We start from the raw sequence: 10,743 nt of genomic DNA on the forward strand, positions 1-10,743 counted from the left end.
CACCACAATAGATCTAAAGGACAGTTGTATTGGGAAGCTAGAACACAATGTTTCAAAATATCTCAGCATTAGATTAAATAAATAAGTAAACGTTTCATCCGTCATGTGTCACACAACAATAAAACTCCTCTTAGCTTCCTATATAATAATAATAATAATAATAATAATAATAATAATAATAATAATAATAATAATAATAATAATAATATACAAATCTGGCTTTCAGGTAGTAGCTCCCTGTAAAGCAGGTTTGAATAATTTAAGGAAAAATTGTTCCGGGCCGGGTATCGATCCCGGGACCCTTCGCTTAGCGCACGAACGCTCTACCGACTGAGCTACCCCAGGAACTATACACGACACCGTCACCCGGCCCCGGAACAATTTTTCCTTGAAATTATTCAAACCTGCTTTACAGGGAGCTACTACCTGAAAGCCAGATTTGTATAATACATTCGTTACTGGAGGTACGTTAAGAGAAAGCCACAATTTAAAGTCACACAGTATTTGTGTGCACTCAAAGTTGAGTTCTGGCGTCTTGTCAGCTCATGTGAGTTGTGTGGATATAAGAAAGGAAAAATTGTGACGGTGTCGTGTATAGTTCCTGGGGTAGCTCATTCGGTAGAGCGTTCGTGCGCTAAGCGAAGGATCCCGGGATCGATACCCGGCCCCGGAACAATTTTTCCTTGAAATTATTCAAACCTGCTTTACAGGGAGCTACTACCTGAAAGCCAGGTTTGTATAATACATTCGTTACTGGACGTACGTTAACAGAAAGCCGCAATTTAAAGTCACACAGTATTTGTGTGCACTCAAAGTTGAGTTCTGGCGTCTTGTCAGCTCATGTGAGTTGTGTGGATATAAGAAGGAAAAATTGTGACGGTGTCGTGTATAGTTCCTGGGGTAGCTCAGTCGGTAGAGCGTTCGCGCGCTAAGCGAAAGGTCCCGGGATCGATACCCGGTCCCGGAAAAATTTTTCCTTGAAATTATTCAATAATAATAATAATAATAATAATAATAATAATAATAATAGTAATTAATCATAACAACCCATAAATTCCTTGAAGGTCAAGGACCGCTTGCCATAAGCAAGACAGCTTGACTTCCGTAATCCAGGAAAGACCTCCCAGTACGATCAGCCTAAGTTCTTGTAGTCTGCTGTATTAATATAAAGACAATTCTTTTCATCCTATACTTTCATTATCAAAATGTCAGTATGAAAATATATATATATATATATATATATATATATATATATATATATGGTAGGAGATATTCCCAGACAAAAATACTCGTTATAGTGTATTTACTCTGCTTATCGCCTATACATATTATACAAAACTGAGGAAATAAAAATAAGTATTGGGTTAACTTAAAAATTCGTAGCGTTTCTTCGCTGTGACAAAAGTTGTTATTTAAGATGAATAGAAGACAAAAATTATTCAGTAATATACTCTCCTACATCATCTATGACTCCCTGCCAACGGTGGTGTAGTTTCTTGATTCCACGTCTGAAGATATCTGCTGGTTTGGAGTTAAAGAACTCGTCAAGCCAAGTTTGTAAAGCATCTTCGTTATCAAAGAAGTGTCCTTGAAGATTGTTGGGTAGAGAACTGGAAAAGTAGAATTCTGAGGAAGAATATGGGGGATGTGGAATCACCTCCCAACCAAGCTCCTGGATAGCTGTTTTCGTCATGTTAGCGGAGTGCGGGCATGCATTGTTGTGTTGCAGCAACACTTGATACAATCTTCCCGGTCGTTCTTCTTCAATTGCGGCCGCAAGGCGCCCAAGTTTTTGACAGTAAATGTCAGCAGTTATTCTTGTATTCCTGGGAAGCAATTCGTAGTACACGTCAGCTTCTTTAACTCATCAGACGCATAACATCGAAGATGATGTTATGCGTCTGATGAGTTAAAGAAGCTGACGTGTGAATGACCATTAATTTTGTACGGGTTGTTGCATGTTGAAAAGGCAGAACTATTTTCTTGCAGTATTTTCTCCGATGGTATTCTCCCCAAACACGACACTAATATTTCGAGCTGCCTTTGCTCCACTATTAAACTAAAATAGAAGAATATGTTGGAACGGTTCCTTTTTTCCACTTAACACTCCACCTTCTTTAGCCTACAAATAGCACAAACTTTCTTCAAATCAGCAAAATTCAAGGCGTATTTGCAACACTCCAAATGAAAAATGACAAAATATTAACAATCTCCTAACAACACAGTGTTTCGGTGACAAACAAAAGCGCTACGAACTTATATATCAATCTATCACGATTATATCATTCCGACTATACAGAGTGTTTCAAAAATACGGGGCATAATTTCATTTATGTATTTCCCACATGTAGACAATCCAAATAGTTCATTACAACATGTGTGCGGAAATGCTTCATTTCCGAGTTATGGCCTTCACAACATTGAAATTCACCGGAACGTTTTTCTTTCCGCAGGTCGTTGCCGTCAAAGGAGACATCAAGAGGGCACTCTGACAGTTCATTCCGAGGCGAAGGTTACATTCAGTGTTGTGTAGGCGTTAGACTGTGCGACATGTATTCAAATCAAGAGCTGGCAGAGATACACTTCATGTAGCCTACGGTAAGGCGGACGGCAATGCTGCGCTGGCTCGTCGTTTGTACCAGGAGAGGTACCCACAGCGACAATGTCCAGATCGGAAGACATTTGTACGCCTCCATTATCGTCTGTGCGAGTATGGAAAATTTAACTCTCCTGGTTTGGGAAGGGGAGACCAAGATCTACAACTCCAGAAGTACAGGACGAGATTCTGGAGGCTGTGAACATGACTCCTTCTATCAGCACACGAAGGGTAGCGTTGCAAGTCAATGTTTCTCATACGACTGTCTGGAGACTGTTGAAAGAGTATTTTTTTATTTTTTATTGGGTTATTTTACGACGCTGTATCAACATCTAGGTTATTTAGCGTCTGAATGATATGAAGGTGATAATGCCGGTGAAATGAGTCCGGGGTCCAGCACCGAAAGTTACCCAGCATTTGCTCGTATTGGGTTGAGGGAAAACCCCGGAAAAAACCTCAACCAGGTAACTTGCACCGACCGGGATTCGAACCCGGGCCACCTGGTTTCGTAGCCAGACGCACTGACCGTTACTCCACAGGTATGGACTTTGAAAGAGTATCAATTGTATCCTTATCATTTGCAACGTGTACAGGCCCTGTCACCAGCAGATTACCCTGCACGAGTTAGGTTCTGTCAGTGGTTCTTGCAGCAGTGTGGTGTAAATCCGAACTTTCCTGCCTTAGTGTTATTTACAGATGTAGCACAGTTCACACGAGATGGCATAAATTTCCACAATCAGCATGTATGGGCGTATGAAAACCCACGTGCAACTGTTCCATCTCATCACCAGGTGCGATTCTCCCTCAACATGTGGGCCGGTATCATTGGTGATCGATTAGTTGGACCCCATGTACTTGTAAACAGACTTACGGGGCAGGCGTACACAAACTTCCTGGAAAACACCATACCTCATGTTTTAGAAGACACTCCACTGATCAATCGTCAACACATTCACTTCTTGCATGATGGCGCTCTTGCACACTTCAGTCGTACGGCTCGCCGGTACTTGGATCGAAAGTTTCCTGATCGATGGATAGGTAGAGGTGGCCCAATTGCTTGGCCTCCACGCTCACCTGATCTGAACCCTCTCGATTTCTACTTGTGGGGCCATTTAAAATCATTGGTTTATTCGTCTCCGGTGCCTGATTTGGAATCCCTTCGGAATCGAATTGTGGGATGTTCTGAGGACATACGCAATACTCCTGGAGTTTGGGATCGTGTTCGCAGGTCAATGAGATATCGATGTGAGGTCTGTATTCATGCAGGAGGTGGACATTTTGAACATCTTCTGTAATGACAACGACCTGCGGAAAGAAAAAACGTTCCGGTGAATTTCAATGTTGTGAAGGCCATAACTCGGAAATGAAGCATTTCCGGACACATGTTGTAATGAACTATTTTGATTGTCTACATGTGGGAAATACATACCAGAAATTATGCCCCGTATTTTTAAACACCCTGTATATTCACAATCAGTGAAGTTATGCGCAAAACCACCGCTTGAGATAACGCATGAAAGAAAACGAGAAAAAGATGCAACCAGTCTTTATGTAAGGGATATTTATCTTAACTTTCCTGCCAGGAATCTAATCAGGATGCACAATATTCATAGTCAAAAATATTGACACGTTAGTCACATCATGAAAGCTAAAAGTTAGAATCTATAAAAGAGTTATATTACCGGTTGTTCTGTATGGTTGTGAAATTTGGCCTCTCACTTTGAGAGAGGAACGTAGGTTAAGGGTGTTTGAGAATAAGGTACTTTGGAAAATATTTGGGTCTAAGAGAGATAAAGTTACAGGAGAATGGAGAACGTTACACAACGCAGAACTGCATGCATTTTATTCTTCACCTGACATAATTAGAAACATTAAATCCAGACGTTTGAGATGGGCAGGGCAAGTAGCACGTATGGAAAAATCCATAAATGCATATAGAGTGTTACTTGGGAGGCCTGAGGGAAAAAGAGACGTAGATGGGAGAATAATATTAAAATGAATTTGAGGGAGGTGGGATATGATGATAGAGACTGGATTAATTTTGTATAAGATAGGAACCGATGGTGGACTTACGTGAGGGCGGCAACGAACCTGCAGGTTCCTTAAAAGCCTTAAGTGAGTAGGAAGTAAATCACATCAGGAAATTATTGAACATGAAAACATACACTACAACTTCACACATTCTCTGATAACAAAAAATTTCATTGCAAGACATAGAAAAATTACATAGAAATATTAATCGAAATCAATAAAATAATTATAGTAAGTTAGTCTTTTTAATTTATTTTAATCTTATATATTATATGACTTTGGCGGTATACACAATTTAGTGACAGTATTTGAAGGAACATGTAGGACAGTGCCAAGACAACATAAAATATGAAGTACTGAAATGATAATGCAAGTAAAATGTTATGTATTTAGCTGTCCTAGCGTTCTTATATTGTTCCAACTTATGACAAACAGGACAAGAGCGATGAAAGGTCAGAGAACCTGAAGGTGAAATTAAATTTCTCCATCATGTTATAGAAGTCTAAGAACGGGTATAATACCAAGAGACGGTATTCAACGTCTACAAATATTTGCAGTACTTGAGGCAATAAATGAAAACTGAAACTAGTAGAGAACATAGTCTGCACGTAGCAAGAATTAATGATGTCTTCCAAGACTCCTTTCTTCATCTCTGGCGTCTTAGTGCCGAAGCACAAGCTTATTTGTGTCCTGACTCGGATTCGATCCCCGTCGTTAACTGGGGTAATAATTTTAATAGACAAAATAGAAAACTGAGAATTTTCTAGAGTTTTTTCCGTCTCAATCAACATTTAAAATTTTATTTCGCTACTACTGCCCTGATTTCATGCCATGAAAAGAACATGATTACAGAGCAATGTGAAAACTCGGTTATTCAGAATGAAGTTGCTAACTAGATTATTTCTCTTCGAAATGTGCAACGGGTCGTGTATCGGCGCCAGTTGGAGAAGTCCAGTTGGCGAGACTCGCTGGCATACGGCAGTGTCCCAGTGCTAATCGGCAGATGTACTTTGGTGAGAATTGCTACCATATTCAGGATAGACGTAACCAAAGAAAATTTGCGAGTGTAATTACCGTGTAAGAAATGTGGAGATAAGCACAGTTGTCACATGTCATTTGACAATCAAATATTCTAAAGGGTATTATTATTGTTATTATTATTATTATTATTATTATTTTTATTATTATTATTATTATTATTATTATTATTATTATTATTATTATTATTATTATTATTATAGGCATAAGCCGTGAAGACTTTCCATGGCAGAAAGAACAATGTCGTGCTAGATTACTCTATCCAAACAAACATTTTTCCAACCAATTATGCCCATTGTTTGCAAATTTTACCCTATTTGGGTTAGTTCAAATATCTCATTGCGGTCTTCGCAGTGGTCTTCCCGGCAGTTTTTCTTTTTTTAATTTTAGCCCTCATCATATGACTTATCCTCTGATTGAGGTTCTGGCTGATTTGTAAATGAATTATCAGGCATTACATCTGCTTGACGATATGTGTCAGAGGAAAAACAATTGTTTGTATGCATCTGAAGTCTGACTAGTGTAATATTTAGCTAGTCGGTGATGTATGAAATGGAGGAGGAAAGGAGCTGGCCACCTTACTCCTTTATTTCCTGGCCTAGTTGCCTCATACATGGTGCGTTCTTAGTGTCACCCTAGATCATATATGTAACAGATAACTCCTCGCTACGTTAAAATCGGCAGCACTTTGAAGAGAACAACCGCCAGGATCGCCACCCGTCCGCCGTAACGAACACGAGATGGCAGCACAGTCGCTAATGCAATTCAAATGAGAATTATGACGTGACTTTTTATATATACTGTATTTTATTTCATGGAGTGCAGTTTCATAGAAAGATCTTTGCCGACAGACCTTTTACTATCCCCTACTAATTGGTTGTCATAAATAAATCCCTTACTGTGCCGGAAATCTTATCTTCTCCTGTCAGTAACCAATCACAACCCTCGTTCAGAAGAATTGACAGGTTCCCGTCAAATCCACATGGAGGCAGAGTTGCCGCATCTTTTCCGAATTCCAAGAATCCCGTCAGTCTCACTGTCTCATTTCGAGGGTCACCAGGATTGTGGCAACTTCGGATGAGGGGACAGGATGGAATTGTCAGAGGAGTTTGTGTAGGTAGTCATAAATCTGTAAGTGGGTATTCAAAGGAGCCACCGAACTGCACTCCTTGAAATTAAATGGAGTATAACAATTAGATGGCAGCGTAGTAAACCTGACAAAAGTTGTTAACCTCAAAGCCTATAAGCCCGACCTATCTGTTACATATATGATCTAGGGTGTCACTTAAGAGGTTCAGACCTGTCTTCGGACAGTTGACTAAACAACAATATATGACTTATCAAATTAAATTGGCATACTTTTATTTTTGTATTTACATCTGGATACTTGTGAAAATTGTGAATTTATTCATTTTTTCTCATTCTCCATTCTCGGCTAATATCATCTTCCAGTGGTACAAACATTTTCCTCAATACATTTCTTCAACATATTTTTAATTTAGATTATTTCTAGAGCGTATATATATATAATTTAAAATATACTGCAAAAAACAAACATTTTCTTTCCTGCTTTTCAGTTAAATGCAACCTACACTAACAGTTATACCATATTCCAAAACCTCGAATAACTTTCTCTTCGCCCACGAAAATCACATCGAATCTATGATATTAATGAACAAGTACTCATATCTCGGAAGATATTAATTTTAGGACCCATATTTATTAGACACTGTTTTCTTGTTTTAATGAATACTACACGTCTACAAATATTTACCGTTTTCTTTACACCTTGTATATAAATATTTTAACTTCAAACCTAAACGAAGAAGAAAGATCGGTAGACTAAAGAAGAGATAGAATTGCTGAAGTGGAAACATCTACCTTTGTCACCTGTGACATAAACGCAAATGATCACGGCGGGGTAACAAATGTTCACTCCTGATGAACGTGTAGATAACTAAGAGAACACGATGGTGGTGGTTACGTTTACCTGACCTCTTCTATGAAACACGCCACGCCACAAGAGAGAGAGAAGGGCTTGCGGAATGGAATATTAATTCCTACTCTTGAACGTTACGACCTGTTGCTATTAGATTTCCTGTCCCGGGGGTTTAAGCGACTGAGTCCCGAGCATAATATTATGTAAGTTGTCAATGCTCGTTGTCTTCAGATACTGCGAGCGTTATTAAAGCTATTAGGAGACGAAGGTCTCTCTCCAATTCACGGCGTAATCAAGCTCCAAATACGCAAGAATCGTCTCCGAAATTCCCGAAATTGGCACTTGATAATTCTGATAATCAAGGCTAATTTACTATTCCACTAGTTGCAGCGCTCGTTCTCATATTAAGGTCACGTCCCTGAATATAGATCCCTGTTCAGTCGCGCATTGTGAACAAATGCATTCTAAGCATGAAAGAAAGTGTTCGGTGCTTCTATATCTAAGTGAACATACAGAAAGTGCGACAGATCACGCGGTCCTTCACGAAATGTTACTAAGTTGCGATGACATAGTTAATAGTACATTATGCAACGAGCCTATAATGGTAGTAATTAAGACGCGAGTATATTTGTTTATGAAACGAGCGCAAGCGAATTTCATAATTTTCATACGAGCGTCTTAATTACCATTATAGGCAAGTTTCATACGACTTTTTATGCTCGACCATATTTCTAACTTGAAATTATTCAGAAGTATTCATGTTATGGTTATGTAAGTGAGGAGCGGAACTGACCTTCTAAATTGTGAGATGTGCGCAGACGCGAAAGTATTGATTTTCTCCGAGGAACGAATGTCATTGACCTTGATATAATCTAGAGAATAACATGAACATTAGTCTTGATATAACCTGGAAATTGAAAAACGAAATGACAAATTGAATTTATTTGAATATTATTTACAATTAACGCTAATTATTATAGTAACAGAACATAACCTTCTGCGAGCAGTATTGGATTTCCAGCCTCCGTGACTTTTCGCTAGTTGTCTTTCGATTGCATATCCGAGAATAATCGATACTTGCGCTTTTATAATGCTACAATGATGATTTCTCATTCGCTGAGCAACTGAACTATAATGAATGGGTGTATTTTAATGAGGTCCATTAAAGGGCTACTACTAGGTGTATAATTACTACATTTCGGCATGGTCGAGCATAAAATTAGTTAACTGTTTATGAAATACAAAATACATTACGATTGCCAAATGAACATAACAAAAATATAAACGTTTAAAGCTTTAAATTACCGTCATTTTCCATAACTATGGTCCTGGAACACAACTGTGGTCCACGATACAACCGTTCAAATTTTGTACTCCATAACGTAGTACTTCGTTTATCTATATTTTTGCTGTACTGTAGTTTGAAGTCAAGTCACTGCAGCTATCTACGAACGGTCTATGTTACTTCTACAATGTTCTTTGAATGGTTTTACCGTGGACTATAGTTGTGTTCCAGGACCATAGTCATGGGAAATGACGGTATATAAATATTTACAGTAGATTCGATAAGATCACTAATTTGTAGGCCACATAATAATTGTAGTTTATACTAGGCGGCTGGGTGACCCATTTGGCAGAGCAACTGGCTACAAAAGAGATTTTTTCATTATCAAAACTTTCATAATGGCCCCTAGGTTCACTCAGCCTCCTATCAAATTGAGTACTAGTTTTTTCCCGGAGGTAGAAGGCGTTCGGAGAGTGATATCGACCACACTACTAGTGCCAGGCATGTTCGAAATGAGAGAGGATATCAGAATACAGAGCCTTCAACTTAAGACGCAACCCTGGTCACGACAGGCGGGTGGGCGATAGGCTGGTCTCTACAGCGAGAAAACCCAGCGGTGTTGTGCGGCGACAAGCAGGCGAGCGGGCGCATAGGCCCGCGAATGGGGTGTGTTAAAACATAAAGTGTATGTGAACAATCCTCATACATTAGAGGAACTTCAAGAAAATATTTGGGCCGTGATCTTCAGCATTTCAAGGCAGGAATTGGATCGCGTATTTCAGCATCATAACAGGCGGTGGAAAAAAAAGTTGTGTTTTATTTAACGGCGCTCGCAACTGCCAAGATTATATCAGCGTCGCCGGTGTGCCGGAATTTTGTTACGCAGAAATTCTTTCACATGCCAGTAAATCTACTGACATGAGCCTGTCGCATTTAAGCACACTCGACCTGGCCCGGGATCGAACCCGCAACCTCTGACATAGAACACCAGCGCTATACCAACTGCAACAACCAGGCCGACCAGGCGGTGGATCCCCATTACACTTGTAATGAACGATTATGGACAATTGCAGAGATGTCTCAGGGAACAGAAGTACCCGGAGAAAATTTCTGTTTTGCGTGGACCACGAGTTTGCCTAACACAACTTATAAATAATTCAGGGTGAATCGGAATTTAAATTTGAGCCACCTGGCTCAATGCTAGTGTGCTTAAGCCCCCAACGTCCTATTATTGAGCCACCGTGCCGGTTTAATGTACTCCCACAATCTAATATACACAGTCACGAAGCTTGGGATGATTTTTTGCATTCCTCGCGATAGTTGCTAGCCGCTTGGAGCGCTGTACTAGGAACAATATACTGTGCCACTGCCATCGTGATCTAATATAGGCAGACCATGTGACTCGCTTAACCCGATCACGAAGGGCGGCGTTTCAACCATATAAATTAGTTGGAATGCATAAACAGTAACATATATTTCTCTAACATGTAGTGTAATTGCATTAATAAAATTTAAAACAATGATTATGAGACACTTCAGACATAATTCACTTGCGAATTAAGGTGTGATATTATTTTTGGTGTGAAAATTATGTTGTTCGTATGTATAATACCTGCCTTTATTTTTATTAAATATTGCGAAATTCTTGTACATTCATTTATGCACGAATCAATAATTTTCAGTTGCACCGCACGGATATTTAGATATGTTGAAATTATAGATTATGTTTACTGTACCAGTACTTCAATATTCGCATTTATACATTATAATTAAGCATAAAGTTACGTATGATAACTTGTAAATCCAATTTATCTATATTTCAGTTGTATTATTTTATTCGTTTCTTACGGTACT

The 10,743-nt window shown here is 39.1% G+C and overlaps 1 non-coding gene across 1 annotated transcript; it reads left to right on the plus strand.

Annotated features, from left to right (window-relative positions):
* The first annotated feature begins 893 nt into the window (after nt 1-893).
* On the plus strand, nt 894-967 carry TRNAS-GCU (transfer RNA serine (anticodon GCU)). Its single transcript has one exon. It is a non-coding gene; the product is annotated as a tRNA-Ser (tRNA).
* The last annotated feature ends 9,776 nt before the right edge of the window (nt 968-10,743 follow it).

Source organism: Periplaneta americana, chromosome 2 (assembly GCF_040183065.1).
Source record: "Periplaneta americana isolate PAMFEO1 chromosome 2, P.americana_PAMFEO1_priV1, whole genome shotgun sequence".
NCBI lineage: Eukaryota > Metazoa > Arthropoda > Insecta > Blattodea > Blattidae > Periplaneta > Periplaneta americana.